General features: G+C 35.1%; 1 protein-coding gene across 1 annotated transcript in view; it reads left to right on the top strand.

Annotated features, from left to right (window-relative positions):
• GALNTL6 (polypeptide N-acetylgalactosaminyltransferase like 6) overlaps positions 1–24,464 on the top strand; it is a 1,114,860-nt gene that overhangs the window by 170,100 nt on the left and 920,296 nt on the right. The window lies entirely within an intron of this gene.

Below are 24,464 nucleotides of genomic sequence, written 5' to 3'. Positions count from 1 at the left end.
CCTCAGTTAATATTCTCAGTCATGGTTCCTTCAGCTCTTTTCCTATTTTTGGACGTAGGGGATTTGAGCAATTCCCATCATATTGTTCAGGCTGTACATTTCCAACCAAGAGAAGGTCTAAGTAGCCTACTAACTTCATTATCATAGGTACTTGCTTTGAAAGAAAAATACAGCCCAAACAATATAAACTAGCGCTTCTAAAAGGAATGACTCCAGCACTGAATTTATTAGACTATCTTTGGCCAATTTCTGGCCTTTCACTGTAATTACTACAAATGATCAGAAAATATGAATCAAATTTTAAGTAGTTGTTATATCTTGTGAAACTCTTTTCAGACTTAGTAGGATAAAAATAATAAATATTATTAAATATCATTAAAATGATGGGAATTCTAAAAATCTATTAGTTGTTGGCATTGCTATTTCTTGAGGAAGTTTAAACTGCTCTCTTTCATTATTTTTTCCTTTGTTTCTTTTGCCTTAGATGTATCAGTGAAAATTCTGCTGCATATGATGTCTGAAATTTTGTTGCCTACATTTTCTTCTACGATTTTTATGGATTCATGAGTCATATTTAAGTATTTTATCCATTTTGAGTTACTCTTGTGTATGGTGTACGTTGGTGGTCTAGCTTCATTTTTTTGCATGTAACTGTCCAATTTTCTCAACATCATTTATTGAAGAGGCTGTCTTGACTCCACTGTATGCTCTTGCGATCTTTGTCAAATATTAATTGACCATATTGTCTTGGGTCAATTTTGGGGTTCTCTGTTCTGTTCCATTAATCTATATGCCTGTTACCTCAAAAAATTAAAAATTGAACTGCCACTTGACCCAGTGTTCCCACTTCTAGGAATAAACCCTAAGAAGCCTGAAACACCAATCAGAAAGAATATATGTACCCCATTGTTCATAGCAGCACTATCTACAATAGCTAAGTTCTGGAAACAACCCAAGTGTCTATCAGTAGATGAGTGGATAAAAAAAACTGTGGTACATATACACAGTGGAATACTATGCAGCTATAAGAAAGAAAGAGCTCTCATCCATTGAGATGACATGGAGGGACCTGGAAAGTATTATGCTAAGCGAAACAAGCCAAGCAGAGAAATATCACATGATCTCACTTATTTGTGTAATATAATGAACAAATCAAACTGATGAACAAAATAGACCAGAGACATAGAAGTAGGGTACAGACCGACAAACCTCAGAAGAGGGGTGGTGGGGGAGAGAAGAGAGAAATCATAGAACTTATATGCATGTATGCGTAACCATGGACATAGACAACAAAGCTGGGGAAGGGGCGGAGGAATGGGGATAGGGAGGCAGTGTCAATGGAGGAAGAAGGAGAAACATCTGTAACAAAAATAAATTAATAAAAAAAGGAAAAATATTCTCAAATGAGGATTAACAAAAAAATAAAATAATGAACAAAAATTTAAAAAGTGCTACATTAAAGGTTCTCTTTGAGATATGAAAAATAAATAAATAAATAAACTGTTCTGTTTCTACCTTCCAGGTAGATCCTTTCAAATTCTGCCAACTACATCACCCACTTTGATCCATTAGATGAAGCACTTTTTATTTAACTATTTGGTCTGCTTGCTTGTATTAATTTCTTATTTTATTGAAGCCAAACAAGGTTGGAAATGTTGTTAATGAAATTCAGTACACATAAGAACATGAGTGGAAAAATTAAATAAAGCAGAGGAACAGATGTGTTCAGAGTAATCTCTTAGCAAAATATGCATGCTCTAATTTCATGTCCTAAGGGGAGATTACAGTAAAAATATCTAGTTAAAATTTAGGAGTAATAAGGTATTACCAACCATTTGTGGAGATATGAAAATAGGTTATTATGTCTAATATAAAAATCACTAAAGAAAACCTTGGCCCATGTAGCTTAGTTGGTTGAGCATTGTCCTGAGCACCTAAGGATTGCTGGTTCTATTCCCGCTCTGGGTTGCGGGCTTGATCTCTGGTGCAGGGAATGCAGGAGGTAACCAATCAATGTTCCCCTCTCACACTGATATTTCTTTTTGTCCCTCTTCTCCTTCCTTCATCTCTCTCTAAAAGTCAATAACAAAGAAATTACTGAAACATTGCTAAAGCAGACTCTTGTCTCCTTTGGAAATCACTCTCAGCTGGCTGGTATAGCTCAGTTAGTTAGAGCATCATCCTGTACACCGAAAGGTGACAGGTTTGATTCCTAGTCAGGGTACATATTCAGGTTGTAGGTTTGATCCCAGTCTGTGTGCGTACAGGAGGCAATGGATCAATGTTTCTGTCTCACATCAATGTTTCTCCCTCTCTCTCTCCCTCTAAATTAACGGAAACATGTCCTCAGGTAAGGATTAAAAGATAGGAAAAAGAAATCACTCTCTTTTCCAAATATGTTTTAAGTTAAACCTCTTTTTCATTCACTTAGTATTTTCTTGGACAAAATAACAATAAAATAGAAGAGAATTTAGAGTGCTGAATTTAACTCATTTCTAGATAGCTAATTTATATTTGTAATGAAATATGTTTTTCACATAACTTGTCATAAATTTTTCAGAAAACAATGTGCCTGGTTACACGATGCCCTGCTTTTGATATAAATTACAGTGAGAGGAGTATTTTAAAGGTAAAATGAATCACATCGGGCCTTTAGTGTGTACATTACTAAAGAAGGAAGAACTGCATATTGCCAGGAAGAGGAGAAATGATCATCTTTACAATAAGATATTGAAGTTTCATAAAGCAGAGATTTCTGAAGACTGGTGCAGAGGACAAAATCTTAGAAAATGGTTTAGTAAAGAAAGTTAGTGAAGAAGCAAAGCAATGCCTTCATGTGTGAAACAGACATAATCAGAGAGATGCAAATTAAAACACCTATGGGGTATCATGTCACACCTGCCAGAATGGTTGCCATCAACAAATCATCAAACAAGTGCTGGTGAGGATGTGGAGAAAAGGGGATTCTAGTACATTGCTGGTGGGAATGCAGACTGGTGCAGCCACTGTGGGAAACAATATGGTGTTTCTCAAAAAATTAAAAATGGAACTACCATTTGACCCAGTGATCCCACTTCTAGGAATATATCCTAAGAATCGAGAAATATCTATCAGAAAGAATATGTGCACCCCTATGTTCATAGCAACACTATTTACAGTAGTTAAGATTTGGAAACAACCAAGTGTCCATCAGAAGATGAATGGATAAAAAAAAGCTGTGTACATGTACACAGTGGAATACTATGCAGCTATAATAAAGAAAGATCTCTTACACTTTGAGATGACCTGGAGGGGCCTGGAGGGGCCTGGAGAGTATTATGATAAGTGAAATAATCTAATCAGAGAAAGATAAGTATCACATGATCTCATTTATTTGTGGAATCTAATGGACAAAATAAGCTGATGAACAAAATAGATCTAGAGATGTGGAAGTAAGGAACAGACTGACAAGCCTCAGAGGAAAGGCAGGGGAAGGGGGTGGGGAAAAATAAACCAAAGAACTTATATGCACATATGCATAGGCATTGGACACAGACAACAGTGCAGTGGGAGTGGGGAAGAGGAGTCAATGGGGAGGGAAAAAGGAGGCACATCTGTAATACTTTCAACAATAAAGATAAATTTAAAAATTAAATTAGGGGGAAAAGAAGAAACATCTGTAACAAAAACAAATAAATAAAAATTGCAAATAAATTAATTAATTAAAATTAAATTGAAAACAAAAAAGATATGTCTGCACATGTGAAACAGACATTTGTCTGAAAATTAATTTATGTGTTATAAAGTAGGCCAAACACAAATTTTACTTTTAATTTACTACCTAAGATGGAGTTATTTTTTAAAGAACTCATTTTTTCTAAAAATTCTTCAAGGGACACTTTTAAGTAGAGATATTAAAAGGAGGAAATTTATAATTTGAGATCAACCCAAGCATATACTACAGAATGAACAAGAGATACCTTTACTAACACATGATACACACACACACCCATTCACAATGCACCCCATTACACATCATAGAAACTGTGAAATATACACATGCACATACATGTCTGATAGTATTTTTTAAATTCCCAAGCAGTGAACATGTTTTAAGCTGAGATACCACAGTATAGTGAAATCAATAAAATCTGTACAGTTCTAGGAAATTTAAAGAGGTAGGTTGAAAAATAAGACATCGGAAAACATTAGTTATATCTCCAGTGTTTCATTTGCATTCCTCTTCACCGGGGAATTGGTGAAAGCCTTCGCTTGAATGACTGCTGAAGGGCCAGCGCTGGTCTGGTGTACCTTTTTCATTATCATGTCTCTGTCTGCCACAGCACCCACATCTCCGAAATGTACTGATTTGCTTTCTCAAATCCTATTAACTTTCTATTATCAGATCTTGTATTTTAATTGCAAAGAGAATTTAGTACCCCTGGCAGCAATTGTTTAAAGACCCAGAAGCTTTTTACAACAATCTGAATTAATATCAGCTTGTCTCCTAGACATGCTATTATCTCGTCCTATTTCTTTAATCCATGAAGTTTGAGAGCTTCTATAAAGGATGCTCCACTGAAATGCAAAACTTCTCCAAGTAGGGCTTACAACTGTTGCTCTGGCCTGGACTTTCTAAGCCTCTACTGTTTTAGGAAGGATAAGAAGTGTTTTCCCTATATGCAAATGCCCACTCTTCTAATGTACTTTAGGCTTTAATTACATTCATAATCAAAACTGGCTGCAACAGCTAACGCCTATGAGAAAAAAATCTGACTCTCCAGTTAACTATGGTGTAGCTTTACATAGATTCGTTAACACTATAGCCAAGTTCGAAACAGCCTAAACAATCTAAGACTTTTTCGCCTCTGAGGTCATGGAATTGAAGGAGGTTAAACTAATTTGTATTCATTCTTTGACCTTCAGTCATCAAGAAAACTTCAATTTGTTCAGCATCCCCTGGCTAACGGGCAAGAAAGTAGATGAAACATGTTATTCATATATCCATTAAACAAGTTATACACTTTAAAGTTAGTATTTAAAGGCATAACATTCCACTTTCTGGAAAAGCCATCTATGTGCAAACACTTTGTTAAGGAAAACCTTTCATTTTCCGATGATGGAAGATAAATAAATTGCCACTGTGGTTTTTTTTCAGTTCCTTAAGCACAGTCATATTTTGTGTCTGTCTGGCTGAAGATAAGAACACCCCATAGAGAAAGCCTGAGAACATGTAATTAACTCACTGATATTAGCTATTATGATTTGCATTACAATATTTCCTAATATTCATGAAGACTATATTTTTCTTTGATAGCAAGAATAATCAAAAACATTGCACGTGTTTGTGAAATTTGTTAAATTACCTATTAAAAGCTATGTGGGATTCAAGATCATAAAGTATAACTGACATATGGAGAAGCATATTTTGTTTAGATGAAGCAACTGTTAATCTAGACCAACAAAACTGAGTATTACAAAAGCGATCCGCAGTGATGAAAGTAAACTACAGTAGAAAGAAAAGCAACTTCAGTTTGTGGAACCAAATTATAACAGGAATTAACATCCATTGCAATAGAATGTACTATAATCAATCATTCAGAAAAAGTAAAGAGAAGAATCAATTAGCCATCTAATTAAAAATCATCCAATGTCCTCCATTATTCTGTTTAAACAAGATCATCATTTTAGTGCCTAGTTTAGAATTTAAACTAATTATTCAATTAAAATTTCAGTGAAACATTAACCTTATAAAACCTCTATTCTAGGCATTTAAATGTAGACTATTTAATATTATTAATGCACACACAGCCCATCTAGCAAAAGATTGGCCTCCCTTTTATCATTATAGGATATTTCCCCCTGTCTGTACTTAAATTAAATACCACCCACCTTTCCAGGAGGATCAGAAAAGACAGCAGATTTTTAGTAAAATAAGGTTAAATTGTAACAGTGTGATCTTTATATTAGCTTCTTTTCAAAATGCTTGAGCTTTGGACTCCTGCCATTTCCTTATATCTGAACTAAGATTCCTTTTTTTTTTTTTTTCCTGCTAGGTCTAGACCTTTTTAAATCATACTTTTCTGTGTAGCCATAAAATGAGGCTTTATAAAACAGAATAATTACATTTTGTGACCAATGGTCACCTTTTTCTACTGAAAAGAAACAAGTTATATTTTAAGTTGGTGAATGCATGCTAATGTCTCTCACACAAGTGTGTGTACACACACACACAAATTACCAATAAAAATGTTTAAATTTTCTAATGGAATCCAAAATATTTAAAATGCAAACTGAAACATAATCACATTTCCTGAATATTAATCTACTTCATGGTTTCAGATTCTCTGCATGTGTGTGCACCTGAGTGTGCAGTAGACCATTTTAAAAACCTCTTTCTACCATATCTTTAAAGTGTAGGGCTGTTGAAGTTTCACTGTTTGTAAAGAGAAAACTGATCTAGTGTATCATCCCTAGGTCTTTTCCACATGAGATCTCCAATGATTGGTTAAATTTCTGCATCCGCTTTTTGGTGGTGGTGGTGTTTTCAATTTAAGGGCTGAGATTTATCTTAGATCAACTAAGCACTTCTTTTCATTCTCAGAAAATTAACCACTCACTCCAAGAATATCAGTAAATTCAGATTTTACATCAGTGGGTGAAGATTTTACATCATCCCTGACTAGTGTGGCTCAGCAGTTTGAGCATCAGCCCTCGAACTGAAGTTTCCTGGGTTCAATTCCCGGTCATGGACACGTACCGGGGTTGCAGGTTCCATCCCTGTCCCAGGTCAGGGCTCCTGCAGGAGGCAACCAGTCCATGTGTGCGTCTCCCTCTCTTCCTCCAACTCTCCCATTTTCTCTAAAAATCAATGGGAAAAAAAAGTATCCTGGGGTGAGGATTAACAACAACAGCAAAAAGATTTCACATCAAACCACCAAGAGCAAACTATTAACCATCCTCAAAAGTACTTGTTTTCTTCCCTTAAGGCACAGGCAACGATCTTTTTCCTCCCTCTCTCCTCTCAGGCTCTAGACTCCTAGATTTTGCATCCGTCTTGGGATGTTTCCTATGTTCTTAAACAGAATAATTCAGCTCAGTCCCAGATTCAACCTCCAACCTTGCCAATTTACATCCATCCCTTGGAAGGCAATGGTTCCATGTTTCTGAAGGGTAGGAGAGGTAGGAAGGTGATGAATTAAAAATTAAACAAAAAGTTACATGAAGTTAATAATCTGCTTTAACTATCTACACTACTGGGACCATGACCGGCTTTGACAAGCTTCCTTAAACAGGTTAGAGGAAAGCCACATTTAAACCTTACCTTTGAATACCTCCACTGATGTGAATAGAATAGAAAATAATAGTGGAAATGGAAGGGGACAGAGCCTTTATATCCTTCAGGAGTTTCATATATTCTTATTTGTCCAAATCCTGTTCTATTTCCAACTAATATATATGATTGAAAAAGGAACTGGGTAGAAATGCATTTGCTTAACCAAAAGGATTGTATGTGAATTTCTTGTCAATAAAAATACTTTCTTTTTTTGCTCATTGTTTATTTATTTATTTATTTATTTATTATTGTTGACAGTATTAAAGATGCCTCCCATTTTATCTTATTTTGCCTCCTACACCCAACTGCCCCTCCCCCAGGCCTTCCCCAAAATAAACTTTCTTGTTCAGCCTCACCCAAGGATATACTTTTCCATTGATTTTTAGAGAGGGTGGAAGGGAGAGAGGGAGGGAGAGAGAGAGAGAGAGAGAGAGAGAGAGAGAGAGAGACAGAGAGAGAGAGAGAGACAGAGAGAGAGAGAGAGAGAAAAGCATCCATGTGAGAAAGACACATCAATTGGTTTCCTCCTGCATAACCTCGACCAGGGTCAGGATTGAATCTGCAACCCAGGTTCTTGAACATGGCCCTTTTTTCTGAGGGCCAGTGCTTTATCTGCTGAGCCAAAATGGCCAAGGCTAAAACAGACTTTCTTATAATACAATTTCTAAAACAAAAAAGTACACTTTTTCAAGATCTTCAAAATCAAGTAACTATTCTGTTTTATAACAAGGCAGTAGCTAAGAGCATGGTATACAAGGAATAGGAAACTCTGTCAACACCTCCTACTAGTCAGTATTATAATTTGAGATAAAACTCATTTATGTGTACCGGCACTTAGCAACGTCAGACAAGTGCTTCATGAACTGGTCCTGGCCAGGTAGCTTGCTTGGTTAGGGCATCGTCCCGATGTGCCAGGGTTTCTGGTTTGATCCTGGTCAGGGCACACACAAGAATCAACCAGTGAATGCATAAATAAGTGGAATAGCAAATCAATCTCTCTCTCTCTTTCCCTTTCTATAAAATCAATAAAAATATATAAAAATAAAATACTTTAAAGAATGCTTAATGAAAGTATTTGACATGGACAACACCTTCTGAGAGTTCAGAAATAATTTGACAAAGTTATAAGGGTCATTGTCCAGAGATGAATTAAGATTTGAGATGCTTCTTATACCCTGGGGACAAAAATTTTCCATATTGAGAACAAAATTATGGAAGCATTGACTAATAAAGAAATGGCAATCCAGAGCCTAGCAGTTGGTCAGAACTCAAATATTTGTTGAACAAATACCACAATAAAATAGTTTAATCAACTCAATAGATATATAGAATATTTATTATTATTATATTCAGTATAAAGATAAAAAAGATATATAGAGAAAGGTAGGGATAAAGATAGTCTCTATGAACTTGACAACGTCACACCTGCAAATAACTGAATATTCAAGACTCTGAACCACACTTTCTCCATATTGTTACACAGAATGGTGTGCTGCCTCAAACTGAAAACCCAGGGATTTGTCTGGAAACTGAAGTTGTGGAGGAAGCAAGTTGTTTAGGTAGGACTAGGTTTGGGAGGTCTTTAAATGCTAGTCTGAAAGAATTAAGGTTTGGTAATAGATAACAGGTTGACAAAAATTATGTATGAAAGTATCAGTGTGTCCTGAAAGTCTGGAATACTCCTTGATTTAAGTGCTGTTTATTTCTTTCACATGCAAGTATTATTTAGAAAGTCTAACTTACTCCTTATTTCAGGAATCCTTGAGAATAGGCATTATACCAAAAAGAGGATAAATTGATGTCTATGAGTAAACTCAGACTTACTAACTTGTAATGAACATCGGTGATAAGAAACTTTTATATTATCAATAATATAATTTTTTAAAGTCTGAGAAATATTTCCCTATATATATTTTCCCCTGTAATGACTATTGACAAAAAACAATGTTATCTCTTATAATACATTATATCTTTATTAGAATTTACCATTTAGGTCATTATAAGGAATATAATACATTCTACAATAGAAGGTAAAATTTATTCTAAAAGTATAAGAGAAACATTAAATCTTACTTTGGAAGCAGAGAAAATACTAAGGAGATAGATAAATTTATATTGAACTTTAAATATTAATTAATTGTGAAGTGAGGCCTTCCTAAGTAAATTTTAAAAAGTAATGGGATGCAGACTGGTGCAGATACTGGTGGAAAACAGTATATAGTTTTCTCAAAAAATAAAAATTTTAACTACTGTTTGACCCAGTGATCCCACTTCTGGGTATATAACCTAAGGATCCTGCAATATCAATAAGAAAGAATATATGAACCCCTATCTTCATAGCAGCACTATTTACAATAGCTAAGATCTGGAAACAGCGCAAGTCCCCAACAGTAGATGAGTGGATAACAAAGCTGTGGTACATTTACACAATGTACTACTATGCAGCTATAAAAAAGAAGGATCCCTTACCCTTTGCAACAACATGAATGGACCTGGGGATTATTAGCTCAGTGAAATGAGCCAGTCAGAGAAAGACAAATATTACATGATCTTTCTTATACGTGGAATCGAATGAACAAAGTAAACTGATGAACAAAATAGGCATGGATGCATGGAATGGAATAATGTATATCAGAGGGTAGGGGGATGGAGGGGACAGGAAAAGATTAACCAAAGGGCATATTTGCATATATGCATAGCCCATGGACACAGACAATACTGTGAAGAAGGCCTCGGGGGCAAGGGCTGAGTGGAGGGGGCAGATAGGGGGAATGGAGACATCTGTAATACTGCCAACATATAAATTTTAATGAAAGTTTAATGCATCACTTAGGTAATTTATAACACAGGTATTAAAGATTTTTAAAAAAGTAATGGAAGGGCTTTGTATACCTTCAGCATGTGTTGACTGACACACTATGGCAGGTGAGTAACAAGATATAAAGAGCATCATCCACAGCTGAGTTACTTTCCTCAAGTTATGTAAACTCCATAATTCCCAGATCCCTAAGCTGTAAAACTGCCCTCTATTTACAGCCATAGAAAGTGCTGCTCTCTTTCACCTACCCCAACCACCTCCTCATTTGTCTTCTGCTGTAGTCACCAGATGTAATGCAAACATACTAGCTGCCACCTGCACATCATCACCACAAGAGAAAAACAACATGCCACCACCTGTCACACCTGAGAGCTCCCTTTCACTCCAGCAGAATTCTGGTGGCACTAGTGTAGCTGATCTTCCAGCACCTGCTGTCTATAGCATCATGTTCCATACCATTATTTTGCTGGGATGAAACCCCCTTTCCGTGTTTTTTCTACCTTCAATTTTTTTTTTTCTACCTTTCAATCTTACATCTTAATTTCCTCTGTCTTAATGCTATCCACTTGTACCCTTAAGAGCTGATTCTGTGATAAATAAACAATTTTAAACTTTCGATTTCTTCAGAGAAATTTCCTGATGCAGTTGAGACACAACTGAAAACTAGTTCTCTCCTGAGGTATGCACACCCCTTGTGTCCACCGCTTACCCTCCAACACTGAGCTTTTGGCATGGAGGAGTACAGAGCTCCATCTTCACTTCCCTCTCTGCTCTGCTATAGTCTCCTCTTTCCTCCCCCCCGCCAAATTAAGGTGATTCTTGCCAATGGAATGTGATGTCATAGATCTTCCTCTCTACAACCATATCTGATAATATTTTAAATCAGTTGCTTACAGTAATTGACAATGTTAGCTAATGGACAAGTGCTGTTCTCTGCACTAACCTTGTCCACATCTTGCATTGCATCAGGGCCTTTGACGTTCCCATTTCTAGTCAATAATACTTCCTAGCACATCAGTCAAGTACTTGGAGGACCATATCCTGTCTTCTCCCAAAACTATATAACTAGAAATAACAAATGTGGCTAGTCCAACCACCCATGCATCCGATTCAGTAACACCATTCCCTCAATGTTTCTTCTTCTTCAAATGCTGGTCACCACTATGCCTCTACATTTTCCCTATTCACCTTAGAATTCATGGTTAATCATATCACCTGATATCCTGCCAGTATTCTCTAGTGGCTTGTCTGACAGTCCTTCTGAAGCCCTGTTTAGGAAAAACAAAAAACAAAACCTCCGGTACTTGATGAATCCAGGAGTCTGTCCCCACCCCTATGCCTAGTCACAGACTGCTGAGTACTACTAGAGAAATCAGAAAACCTGAAACACCTATAATTTCATAACCAGAAACCGTAACTAGGTTTATTGACACTCCAGCAACCCAATGAGCCACTTCATCAACCCATTTTCCATAATTCTATTCTAAATCTACTCTGGACTTGTCAAACCATAGGCTTCCTCTATGTTCCTTCACTCACTGATTTTAGGTAACTTTTTACCTTACAGAGAATAAAGTATCTTTACACATAAAGTCATTCAACTTCCTACAACCAAATGCAACAACCTGTACTCAAATCTTCATTTGTTTCTACTATCCTTCTGGTGCAATTAAAGAGGTGTGCATGATCTTATTTAAGGATAATTTCTCTGGATCACTTACAATAAAGCTCCAAAGAACAATTAACTTGGTCAGTTCTCTTCCATCTTACAAACCAACCAAATAACCTACTGTCAACCAGTCTGAAAATAAACAAAAATCTTTCCTAGACTTGGTGTATCTCTTTTCTCCTTTACTGACAAGTGTATACCACATTTCCATACCTGTCACTGGCTCTTAAAAATGTTCTTTCTTTTTTCTGCTTCCAAAGTTTTACTGAAACTGTTTGTTCCACTGTCCTTAAGATTTCTAGTTATAATGGGAATTTAAGTTCTTAATTTGCTTAATCTCATGACAACATTTGATAATAGTATCCACTCCCTACTAAAGGAATTATTTTCTTCTATTAGTTTCTAGAAAACTCATATTTCCTTATTTAATTCTACCACTTTCCATTCATCTGTTCTTTCTCCTCTACTCAAATCTCAAATGTAGATAGATGTTCCAAAACAAGGGCTGTACTTAGTTCTCTATTCTGCATACATACTTTCTTTGGAAGATTTTATCTAACTTATTAGTTTCAATAAGTATCATGACAACTAAATGTTTATTTTCTGCTCCGTCCTCTCTCTTGAGCACCAGACTCCTGTACATAATCGGCTTGTGAAAACTCTGTGATAGATGCTCACTGTCACAACTAACTCAATATATATGAAACAAACTCATTATCTCCCATCTTCTCACCAAATCCCGAAATTGAGTTATTTCCCAGTCTTTCACATCTCTGTATATATCAATATGCAATGTTTTTTAAGCCCAAAACTGAAGTATCATGCTCTAGTTCTTTTTTTATTTCCTACATCGAATCAAGAAAAATAATTAAATTTATTTGAGACGCATCCACTCAATTACTCTGATTCTACTATCAACACCCTATGACAATCTCATCTCTTTTTCTACGGATCATTTTATAGCCTCTGAGTTTGTCTGCTATCATCCACGTGATTTCTGCACTATACTTAGAGTGAACTTTTTAAAATGGTATCTAAAATCTTGTCAAACCTTTAACACGGCAGAGATGACATCTGGTTCCTCTCACCCGACCTCTTTAGTCTCAGTCTCAGCCCATCCGCTCCCTTGGGGCTATGCTCTGGGTAACAAGGGCTTGTTTGTTCTCTCCAGGTTGGGAGGCATGCTATATATATATATATATATATATATATATATATACTTTACCTCTTTGCGTCTCTAGTCAAATCTTCTTTTCCTCCCTTTCTTTTAATGACTCTTTGCCAAATGTATTCCCCTTCATCTTTCACATTTCAGGTTGACTATTACTTCTTTCAGGATTTGGGGACCCTGCTCTAGATTAGAAATCTCTGATCCCATAATATATTTGAGATATAGTTCATTGCTTCTGTAATCTCTATTTTCCCTACTAAAATGTAAGCTTCATGAAATAAGGAGCAAAGCTAGCCTGCTTATTGCTCTATCAAAAGCAATTAATAAAATGAAAGCACAAAAAAAAATAAAATTATCACTTTTTTAAATAAATCTCATGGATTTTCTTCAAGTATTTTATAGTTTAAATCAAATGATATATGTAAAGTGTAACCGGCACATAAAAAGCACTCATTTTACTTTTCATCTCTCACTACCTACATTTGTATAAACTAGATGTAGTTAATACGGAAAAAAAAAAAAAAAAAAAGAAAAGAAAATGGCTTTACCATTATTCATGCTTTTTAGTACATTTTATTAAATATATATTTATATATTTTTGGTTGATCACTGTAGAATGGTATCATAGGCTAACTTAAGGTATGCTTTTACTATAAATAACTAAAATCTCTTTGTATCTATACCCATATTTACCTTCTCCATAGTTATCAAGGTAAAAATATAAGCATTTTTCACATAGTGAATATCTTTTTTGTAGGTCAAACAAAAAGAAGTAGAAAAATCAAACCCGATTTTTCTAACTTTAACTGGTGTTTTAAAAATAAATATAAAATAACTTATAAATACCTTTACCAATTTAATTCTTCATTGTTATATTTTTAAGATGTCTCAGTCAGTCATTCAGCACATTTTTCTTTACTGCAACATACCTTATAAGGTTTTACAATTCATCCACAGCAATTCATGTATTTTTTTCATTTAAAATAATACTCATGCATGTGCTTGATATAAGTTATGTTGAATTACATGTGTGGCAGGTATATATTTTAAAGATAATTTTGGCTGTTTTTTTGCATTTTGGCAAGTTATATATTCCTACCATATCTCCTTCAACAAAATGTATAAACCCATGGAATTTCATATTTTAATGCCAATAGGCTTATAGTCCTTGGTGACTGGACAAAATTATAAAGATCAAATCCCTTAGAAAAATGGTGAAAATCTAAGAAACTCATTTAGCCATTTACTAGGACAGTCTACTTAGGAAAATTATAATTGACCTACTAAGCTATACTGAGCTCCTAATATGCTTATTATTTTTTTCACTATCCTAAATATCCTATTTCATTCTTAGATTTTTGCACCAATAGTAAATGCCAATGTATGCATGAGTTCTGTATTTCATTAGACAATAATATTTTTCTCTCTTCTTCCTCTATGCTTTCGTTAAACTTTGTTGTAATTTATTGTAACATGAGAGGATATTTTCTTATCCTATCACTGTTTACATATATTTTCACCAAACATACTTTTCTTGAAAGCAAGGCCATAATTTATTCAGCTTTCTTATGCTCATATTGTTCAGTACACACATATATTTCTATTGTAGTGAAGGAATTATTACTATTTTAAAACTCTTGTCTCTAGGCTTATTTTAACTAGTAAATTTTTCAATTATATTTAAGTGATTCTTTTTGGAGTAGTAATAGTTTGACACAGGTAGGGGAAGATTACATGATTAAAAAACTGACAGAGTTTGCCTGTTAAAAAAAATATTATCAATTATAGAGGAATTATATGCAGAGATAAAACACTTTTGAAATTTCAGTATCTGACAAAAGAAAACTATTTGGCTGGGTGATTGATACCAATTTCTTTTCTAATATATCATTTGGGATAGCATTTTTACCACAAAATTGTGCAGTGAGCCTTTGTTATTTAAAATGAAAATTACAAAGTTTGCCTTGGCCAGTTTGGCTCAGCAGTTGAGCGTTGGCCTGTGGACCAGAGAGTCCTGGGTTCGGTTCCCGCTAGGGGCACATACCACAAAAATAAATAAATAAATAAAATTAACAAAATAACAACATGATAATTACAAAGTTCAATATATTTGGAAGTACATCAGATGTAGGCTATAGTACCAGATAAGTAGAAGAAAACCCTCAGTATAGATATGAGGGAAAGGATAGAGATGCTGGCTGTGTTCTTTCCTTTATTTTCCCCCTTCCTCCCTCCCTCCTTTCTTTCCTTCCTTCTGTTGAAGTTAACAACTTTAGCTCTGGCAGAGTCCCCGCCCCACCCCCCTCCATTCCTTGGTATCTATCAGATTCCTACTAAGTAAAGTCTGAGAACAAAATAGTCTCCATTCAAGACAAATCTTTCCAGTAAATGTAGTCCATTATCTTCGAATGGCAACTAGAGCATTCAATTAAAGTGACCCCCAATGCTTTACCTCTTGATTTTTATTAGCACATGTGATACCAATAGACCATCACTCAGATAGGTTAAAGGACTTCTGACTTTTGCAGATAACGCTAGTAAAGGAAATAATGCTTCTCTAATAAGGAGCTCATAAAAAATATGTTTTATTTTCCTCAGTCATAAAAGGCTTTTTGATGGCGTTCCCAGTTGAATAGTCAAATACTTAGAAGGGACATTCCTTTGCATTTCTCTTCATTAAAATGGGCTGTCATAAAACAACAGATATGGCACCTCTCATAAAACCAGGTCATGTTTTATGAATATTTAACTTACTTTGAACCTTTCAGAAGGCAATAGTGACCTTGAAAACTTCAGTAACAGTGTAACGTTATAACACAAAGGCCACTGCTTCTGTCATTAATCATGGTAGATGACTGCCTGGAGCTATTGTTGGATATTCAAAGGGAAATCTTAATAGATAGAGGAATGTGAAAATATACATTATGGACTATTTTATCATTTAAAAATACATGGAAGTGATGAAGACTCAACCAGCACATAAGGGTTTTGTTAAAACTTATTTTAAAAATAAAGTTTAAAATGTAATTTTATTTCCTGTCAGCTTGAAATCAATATACTAGTTGAGCAGTAAGAATTTAATAACCTGACTGCTAAATATTGGTTCAGTATATTACCTTTTTATTGGGCTATGAAACCTTGATTTATGCAGAATCACAACAGAATTATCCTCAATAAGTGAAGGGGTTTTTCGTGTGTGTGTTTAGACTATTTATAAAGGTTTCAGGAAAGCATTTAAAATTCTTAGGAAAAAATCAGTAAGACAAAGAGACAAATAGTACCTATTATTAATTAAATACTCTCTTTTAGAACAGAATACTTACTTGGCACTATCATCCAGGCCAAGAGCAAGTTTCGGAGCCCAACAGAAGTAGTGAGAACATTGTGAGATTTAAATTTAGATCAGGTTAAAGAAAAAATTGACAACTCAATTTTTTAACCTTCATTTAAGACAAACATTAAAATTATAAGAAATTGCAGAGTGCTTTATCTGGTGTATATTTTCAAATAACATAAAGATGAGTCAAGTCATTTGCTCGCTTATTGAATAGAATCCCATGTTTTCTTAAGGTGTTACCCTTGGCGTAGAATTATGAGGCATGTCAAGTAACCAGGAGCAGCATAAGGGTACCTAATAGCTTTCTAGGCTGGGATTAAAGGAGTATTGTAAGGAAGTTAAAAACATGGAGAAGATTATATATGCACTTTAATGTGTCTTATTTTTATACTACCTGGAAATAAAATTTACATAAACACTGGCAGTCTGAAAATTTCCTGTTGACAGCCAGCAGAGGATCACTTTGTTAAAGCAATGTTTTTGTGAGAGGATTTATTTGTGCAGCCTCAAATTTATGTTCCCAATTTTGTTGCCAAGCCTGATGAAGGCAAGAGCTGTAACCATGTCCAAGATCATCAGGTAAACACCTGATTTATCTCTGTGACTCTGGTTCATGTATCAACATGACACACTGAGGAATCTCATCTGATGGGAGGAATCCACATGTAGTTCTCTGTGCCTAAAATAGCTGAGAATTGCCAAACAAAAATGATATGAAACACATTTACTCCATCTTGACACTGAAGACCAATATGGTCTCTGAACAGATTTTTAGCACCTTTAAAAGTGCTAATAGGGAGCAATTAAAAACAAACTCCCAGTGGAGTACAAATTGGAATGGTTTTAGTTTAAATATGGCAAGTGTGTTCTAAAAAAAGTTTATTGTTGATGGTGCCAAGGAAAAGTATACCATATGTATAAAATTTGAGATTAACCAAATAATTTACATGTATAGCCCATGAACACAGACAACAGGGCAGCGAAGGTCTGATGTGGGGCAGGTAGGAGCCAGATGGAAAGGGGCAAAGGCAGGGGGTAATGGGGGACATCTATAATAGTACTCTCAACAATAAAAACAAATTTATAAAAAGAATGCACTGTTTAGAATTGATGAAGGACTTTGTCACTGCTCTTAAGCTAGAAAGATAAAATCAACAAATTGAGTGAGTCAAGGTTATATTTATTGTGGCAGGGAAGTATTAAAAAGCCATTATATTTGTAAGAATGTCTGCCTTCCTTTAGTGTTTTGTATATATCAAGTTATCTCTACCATTCGGTGGGCAGCCAAGTTCTCTGGTATTCAGTGTGAAAATTAATCTTATTTTCTTGAAATACTGCTCCTACTGTATTTCAAGGAAATGAGATTTTGTTCAAGCAAATTGAAATTTTAATTTCAATGATTTTCAGAGAAATAATTTATATATAAAGTACCACAGATAAATGTCTACATTGGATATAACAACTAGAAGGCTTATTTTATCTTAAAGTGAATTTAGAGCTTTTTGATGTTAATACACAGAGTTAAATCATGGAAGTTTACAGTATATCCCATCTTTCAGTGCTGTAGAACCATCTTTTTCCAAAGGAGTACCTAAGTCAACATTACTCCCTATTCAACTGAAATCACCCCCAAAAATTTTTACTTTCAGAAAGACAATAAATAAGCAAAATATTAAGCAGACAAGTTTGGTGAGCATAAAATACCTTATTTTAACAAACGAAATAATTAAAATAGAAAAGAAGCATTTTGGTTCATATACTTTTATGTATTATATTAACCTAAACAGAAACAGCCTAGAGAAAAGTCAGTTTGGTGACTGAAATTTGAATGAAAATTAAGTACAAACTTCTTTTTTATAAATTTAAAAAGACAAAATGGTGTGATAATTATCAATGTTATCAATGCTTCAGGATATCTACAATGTGATAGTCATAATAAATTAAGGTTCATTAAAATTATTTCAGTTTGCTTACTGCAGGGACAATAAAGAAAAGGGGAACCATTACATTTTATTACATACTACTAGAGCAATTACTACTGGAGTAATTAATAAGCAAGCTCTGGTGAAAATGTTATCATTGATATTAACATAACTGGGGTGATGAGTAAGTACTAAGTGGATATTTAATTCTTATCTATGTTGTTGCATAAAAAATTTCTCTACATAAACGTATCAAAGAAATAAAATTATCTGAACTTAAAGTCACACTCTTGAAGTCTACCCTGTGTACTCTGTGGCCATAAACAACAAACTATCTTTTAATGCTTATAATGTATTAATTACAATGTTGACTTAGCATTACTACTTCATGCTCCAATCACAACTTTAGAAGTGTTATATTTTATTATTTTTTTCCTGAAAAATAGAAATACATGAAATTAAACATGGTATTACTGAGGGAAAAAAATACCTACTTCTGGCAGAAAGGGTTGGTTTTGTGTGTGTGTGTGTGTGTGTGTGTGTGTGTGTGTGTTTAATATTTTGCAATGGGCTTTAATCACCATTTAATTACCACCTTTTTACTCAGAGCTTGAATTTTTCTCTAATTTTTAAAAATTTTATTGAGGAAACCAAAGAGAAAAATACTTCAATATTCTAGTATGTAAAATTGTGAACAACCATATATGCTTACCTACTACTAACTAGATGCTAACCATTTGGATCTTCTATAAAGTAACTACCTGAATATTGCAAGTTAGATTCTCTCGAACTAGGTAAGAGTTGCCTCAATCTTGTTTTATTAAATAATCTTATAATCTGCAACATTACTATTATCGTTTTTTATTGTATATTGTTTTTATATGACACTTTATTATTTATTTATTTTTATTATATTTCTGTTACAGATGTTTCTCCTTTTTTACCACATTGATACCCTCTTCCCCATCACCACTGCCCCATCCCTGGCTTTGTTGGCCATATCCATTGGTTATGTGTACATGCATATAAGTTCTATGATTTATCTCTTCCCTTCCCCCACCAACCCCTCTTCTGAGGGTTGTCAGTCTGTACCGTACTTCCATGGTTCTGGGTCGACCTATTCCTCAGACTGTTATGTTTATTATAATCCATAAAAAAGTGAGATCATGTGATATTTGTCTTTTTCTGCTTGGTTTGTTTCACTTAGGATAATACTTTCCAGGTCCCTCCATATCATCTCAAAGGATAAGAGATCTTTCTTTCTTATAGCTGCATAGTACTCCATTGTGTATATGTACCACTAATTTTTTATCTATTTGTCTACTGATGGACACTTGGGCTGTTTCCAGATCTTAGCTATTGTAAATAGTGCTGCTATGAACATGGGGGTACATATATTCTTCCTGATTGGTGTTTCAGGCTTCTTAGGGTATATTCCTAGAAGCAGGATCACTGGGTCAAATGGAAGTTCAATTTTTAATTTTTTGAGGTAACACCATATTGTTTTCCATAGTGGCTGCACCAGTCTGCATTCCCACCAGTAGTGCAGTAGAGTCTCCTTTCTCCACACTCTTGCCAATACTTGTTGTTTGATGATTAGTTGATGGCGGCCGTTCTGATAGGTGTGAGGTAATACCTCACTGTTGTTTTAATTTGCATCTCTCTGATGATTAGTGATTTTGAGCATTTCTTCATATGTCTCTTGGCCATTTGTATGTCCTGTTTGGAAAGGTGTCTATTCAGCTCCTCTGTCCATTTTGTAATTGGGTTTTTTGTCTTCCTTTTGTTGAGTTGTATGAGTACTCTATATATTTTGGAAATTAACCCCTTATCTGATTTATCATTGGCAATGATGTTCTCCCATACAGTGGGTTGCCTTTCCATTTTGATGATTGTTTCTTTTGCTGTGCAGAAGCTTTTTAGTTTAATGTAGTCCCATGTGTTCATTTTCTCCTATGTTTCTGTTGCCATACATGATGTATCAGTGAAAATTCTACTGTGTATGATGGCCAAAATTTTGTTGCCTAAATTGTCTTCTAGAATTTTCATGGATTCATGGGTCACATTAAAGTTTTCTATCCATTTTAAGTTTATTCTTTTGTATGGTGTAAGTTGATGGTCTAGTTTCATTTTTTTGCATGTAGCTGTCCAATTTTACCAACATCATTTATTAAAGAGGCTATCTTTACTACACTGTATGCTCTTGCCAACTTTGTCAAATATTAATTGAGCATATTGCCTTGGGTCCATTTCTGGGTCCTCTATTCTGTTCCACTGGTCTATATGCCCATTCTTGTGCCAGTACCAGGCTATTATAAATACAGTCACTTTTTAGTATAACCTGATATCTGATATTGTGATCCCACCTACTTTGTCCTTTTTAAAGACTGCTGCAACTATTTGGTATTTTTTGGGGGGTTCCATATGAATTTATGAAGTATTTGTTCTAGTTCTGTGAAATATCTACATGGTATTTTGATGGGGATTGCATTGAATCTATAGATTGCTTTGGGTAATATGGACATTTTAATGATATTAATTCTTCCAATCCATGAACAAGATATGTGCTTCCACTTTTCTATATCTTCCTCTATTTCTTTTTTCAATGTCTTGCAGTTTTCTGCAAATAGTTCCTTTATTTCTTTGGTTAAGTTTATTCCTAAGTATTTTAATTTTTTTGCTACGATGGTAAATGGGATTGTTTTTTCAGTTTCTCTTTCTGTGAGTTCATCATTGGTGTATAAGAATGCCATCAATTTCTTGACATTAATTTTGTATCCTCTTATTCTGCCATATTCATTTATTAAGTCAGGTAGATTTTTGATGGAATCTTTAGGGTTTTCTATGTATAATATTATGTCATCTGCAAATAATGACAGTTTCACTCCCTCCTTTCCAATTTGGATCCCTTTTATTTTTTCTTCATGTCTGATTGCTGTGGTTAAAACTTCCAGTACTATGTTAAATAAGAGTGGTGAAAGTGGGCATCCCTGTCTTGTTCCTGTTCTTAAGAGAAATGTTTTTAGTTTCTGCCCATTGAGTATGATGTTGGCTGTAGGTCTTTCATATATGGCCTTTATTATTTCGAGATATGATCCCTCTATTCCCACATTGCAGAGTGTTTTTATCAGAAATGGATGCTGAATTTTGTCGAATGCTTTTTCAGCATCTATTGATGTGATCATGTGGTTTTTATTCTTCATTTTGTTTATGTGGTGTATCACATTTATTGATTTGCGAATATTGTACCACCCTTGCATTCCTGGGATGAATCCCACTTGGTCATTGTGAATAATTTTTTTGATGTATTGCTGGATCTGATTTGCTAGTATTTTGTTCAGAATTTTGGCATCTATGTTCATCAGGGATATTGGCCGGTAGTTTTTGTCTTTGTAGTGCCTTTTTCTGGTTTTAGAATTAAAATTATGCTGGCCTCATAAGACGAGTTTGGAAGTCTCTCTTCCTCTTAAATTTTTTGGAATAGTTGGGGAGAATGGGTGTTAGTTCTTTTTTGAATGTTTGATAAAACTCTCCCATGAAGCCATCCGGGCCTGGGCTTTTGTTTGCTGGGAGAGTCTTTATTACCTCTTCAGTTTCCTTAGTTGTTATGGGTCTGTTCAAGTTTTCTGTCTCTTCCTGGTCCAGTTTTGGGAGACTGTGTGTTTCTAGAAATTTGTCCATTTTACTTAGATTGTTGAATTTGTTGCCATATAATTGTTCATAGTAGCTGTTAACGATGTTTTGTATTTCTGTGGTGTCAGTTCTTACTTCTCTTCTTTCATTTCTGATCTTGTGTATTTGGGTTCTCTCTCTTTGTTTCTTGGTAAGTCTAGCTAAGGGTCCATCAATCTTGTTTATCTTTTCGAAAAACCAGCTCTTTGTTTCATTGATCCTTTAAATTATTGTTTTGATCTCTCTGTCATTTATTTCTGCTCTGATCTTTACTAGTTCCTTCCTTCTACTTGCTCTGGGGTTTTCTTTTTGTTTGCTTCCTAGCTCTTTAAGTTGTGATGTAGGACAATCAATTAGAAGTTTTTCTTGTTTCTTAAGGTAGGCCTGTAGTGCTATGAACTTCCTTCTCAGAACTGCTTTTGCTGAATCCCATAGATTTTGTGTTGTTGTGTGTTCATTTTCATTGGTTTCCAGGAAATTTTTAATTTCTTCCTTGATCTCCTCAGTAACCCATTCATTGTTTAATAACATGCTGTTTAGCCTCCATGTGTGAAATGTCTTTGCATGTTCTTGTTGCAATTGATTTCTAGTGTTTCATGCCATTATGATCTGAGAAGATGCTTGATATGATTTCAATCTTCTTGAACTTGTAAAGATTTAGTTTGTGTCCTATCATGTGGTCTATCTTTGAGAATGTCCCATGTGCACCTGAGAAGAATGTGAATTTTGTAGTTTTGGGCTGTAATTCTCAGTAGATATCTATTAAATCCATTTGGTCTAGTGCTTCATTTAGAGTCTCTGTTTCCTTGCTAATTTTTTCTCTAGAGGATCTATCCAGTGGTGTTAGTGGGGTATTGAAGTGACCTGCTATGATTGTATTGCTGTAGATTTCTCCTCTGAAGTCCTCCAGAAGAATTTTAATATATTTTGGTGCTCCCATATTGGGTGCATATATGTTTATCAAGGTTATATCTTCCTGTTGGATAGATCCTTTCAATATTATGTAGTAGCCTTCTTTGTCTCTAGTTATGGTCTTCATTTTGAAATCTATTTTATCAGATATGAGTATTGCTACCCCAGGTTTTTTTTCCTTTCCGTTTTCTTGGAAATTTTTTTTCCCATCCCTTCACTTTCACCTATGTGAGTCTTTTGTTGTAAGGTAGGTCTCTTATAAACAACATATAGATAAGTCATGCTTTCATATCCAATCAGCTACTCTGTGTCTTTTTATCAGATCATTCTATCCATTTACATTTAAGGTGATTATTGATAAGTACTTATTTACTGTCATTTTTGTTTAGTTTGGTTGTATTTTTCTTCCTATTTCTTCTACTAATTACAGCAGTCATTTTAACATTTCTTGCAGTGCTAGTTTGGTGCTAATGTATTCCCTTAGCCTTTTTTTTTGTCTGGGAAGCTCTTTATTTGACCTTCTATTTTGAATGATAGCCTTGCTGGGTAGAGTAGTCTTGGATTCAGATTCATGTTTTTCACGACTTTGATTACTTCATGCCATTTCCTTCTGGCCTGTAGTGTTTCTTGTGAGAAGTCAGCTGAGAGCCTTATGGGGTTTCCTTTGTAGGTAACCTGTTGCGTATCTCTTGCTGCCTTTAGGAGTCTCTCTTTGTCTTTAATTTTTGGCATTTTGATTACTATGTGTCTTGGTGTGGGCCTGTTTAGGTTCTACTTACTTGGGACTCTCTGTGCTTCTTGAACTTGAATGCCTTCTTCCTTCACCAAATTAGGGATGTTTTTTGTCACTATTTCTTTGAATATATTCTGTAACCCTTGCTCATTCTTCTTCTTTGGGGACTCCTATGATGCGAATATTATTACATTACCAGTTGTCCCACAGTTCTCTTAAGCTGTCTTCCTGTTTTTTAAGTGTTTTTTCCTTTTAGTTTTCTGATTGGTTGATTTTTTCTACCCTGTCTTCTTCTTTTTTTTTTTTTCCATTTTTTGTACAGACAAAGTGGGAGGGAGAGAGAGGAAGAGAGAGAGAGGGAAACATCGATGTGAAAGGGACACATCGAGCGGCTGCCACCCGCATGACCAACCAGGGCCGGGGACAAACTGCAACCGAGGTACATGCCCTTAGCGGGCATGAACCCGAGTCTCTCCGGACTCCAGGCGGACACTCCAGCCGCTGAGCCAAACCGGCCAGGGCTCTCCCCTGTCTTCTTATTCACTGATTTGGACCTCAGCTTCCTCTACTCTGCTGTTTAGACTTTACAATATGTTTTTTATTTCTCATATGTCATTCTTGATTTCTTCTTGGTGGTTTTTTAATTCACAATTGGTTGATTTTTTTTTTTTTTAATCCTCACCAGAGGACATTTTTCCATATTTTATTCAGATAGAGTCGGAGGGAGAGAGAGAGAGAAGCATTGACATGAAAGAGACACATTGAGTGGATGCCACCCACATGACCTAACCAGGGCCAGGGAAAAACTGCAACCGCGGTATGTGCCCTTAACTGGATCCGAACCCAGGTCTCTCTGGACTGCAGGCCAACGCTCTAATTGCTGGGCCAAACCAGCCAGGGAGAATTGGTTGATTT

This window comes from Molossus molossus, unplaced genomic scaffold (genome assembly GCF_014108415.1).
Source record: "Molossus molossus isolate mMolMol1 unplaced genomic scaffold, mMolMol1.p scaffold_m16_p_4, whole genome shotgun sequence".
NCBI classification, from domain to species: Eukaryota; Metazoa; Chordata; class Mammalia; order Chiroptera; family Molossidae; genus Molossus; species Molossus molossus.
Note: the sequence above shows the minus strand (reverse complement) of the source record. Positions and strands in the feature narration are given on the sequence as shown.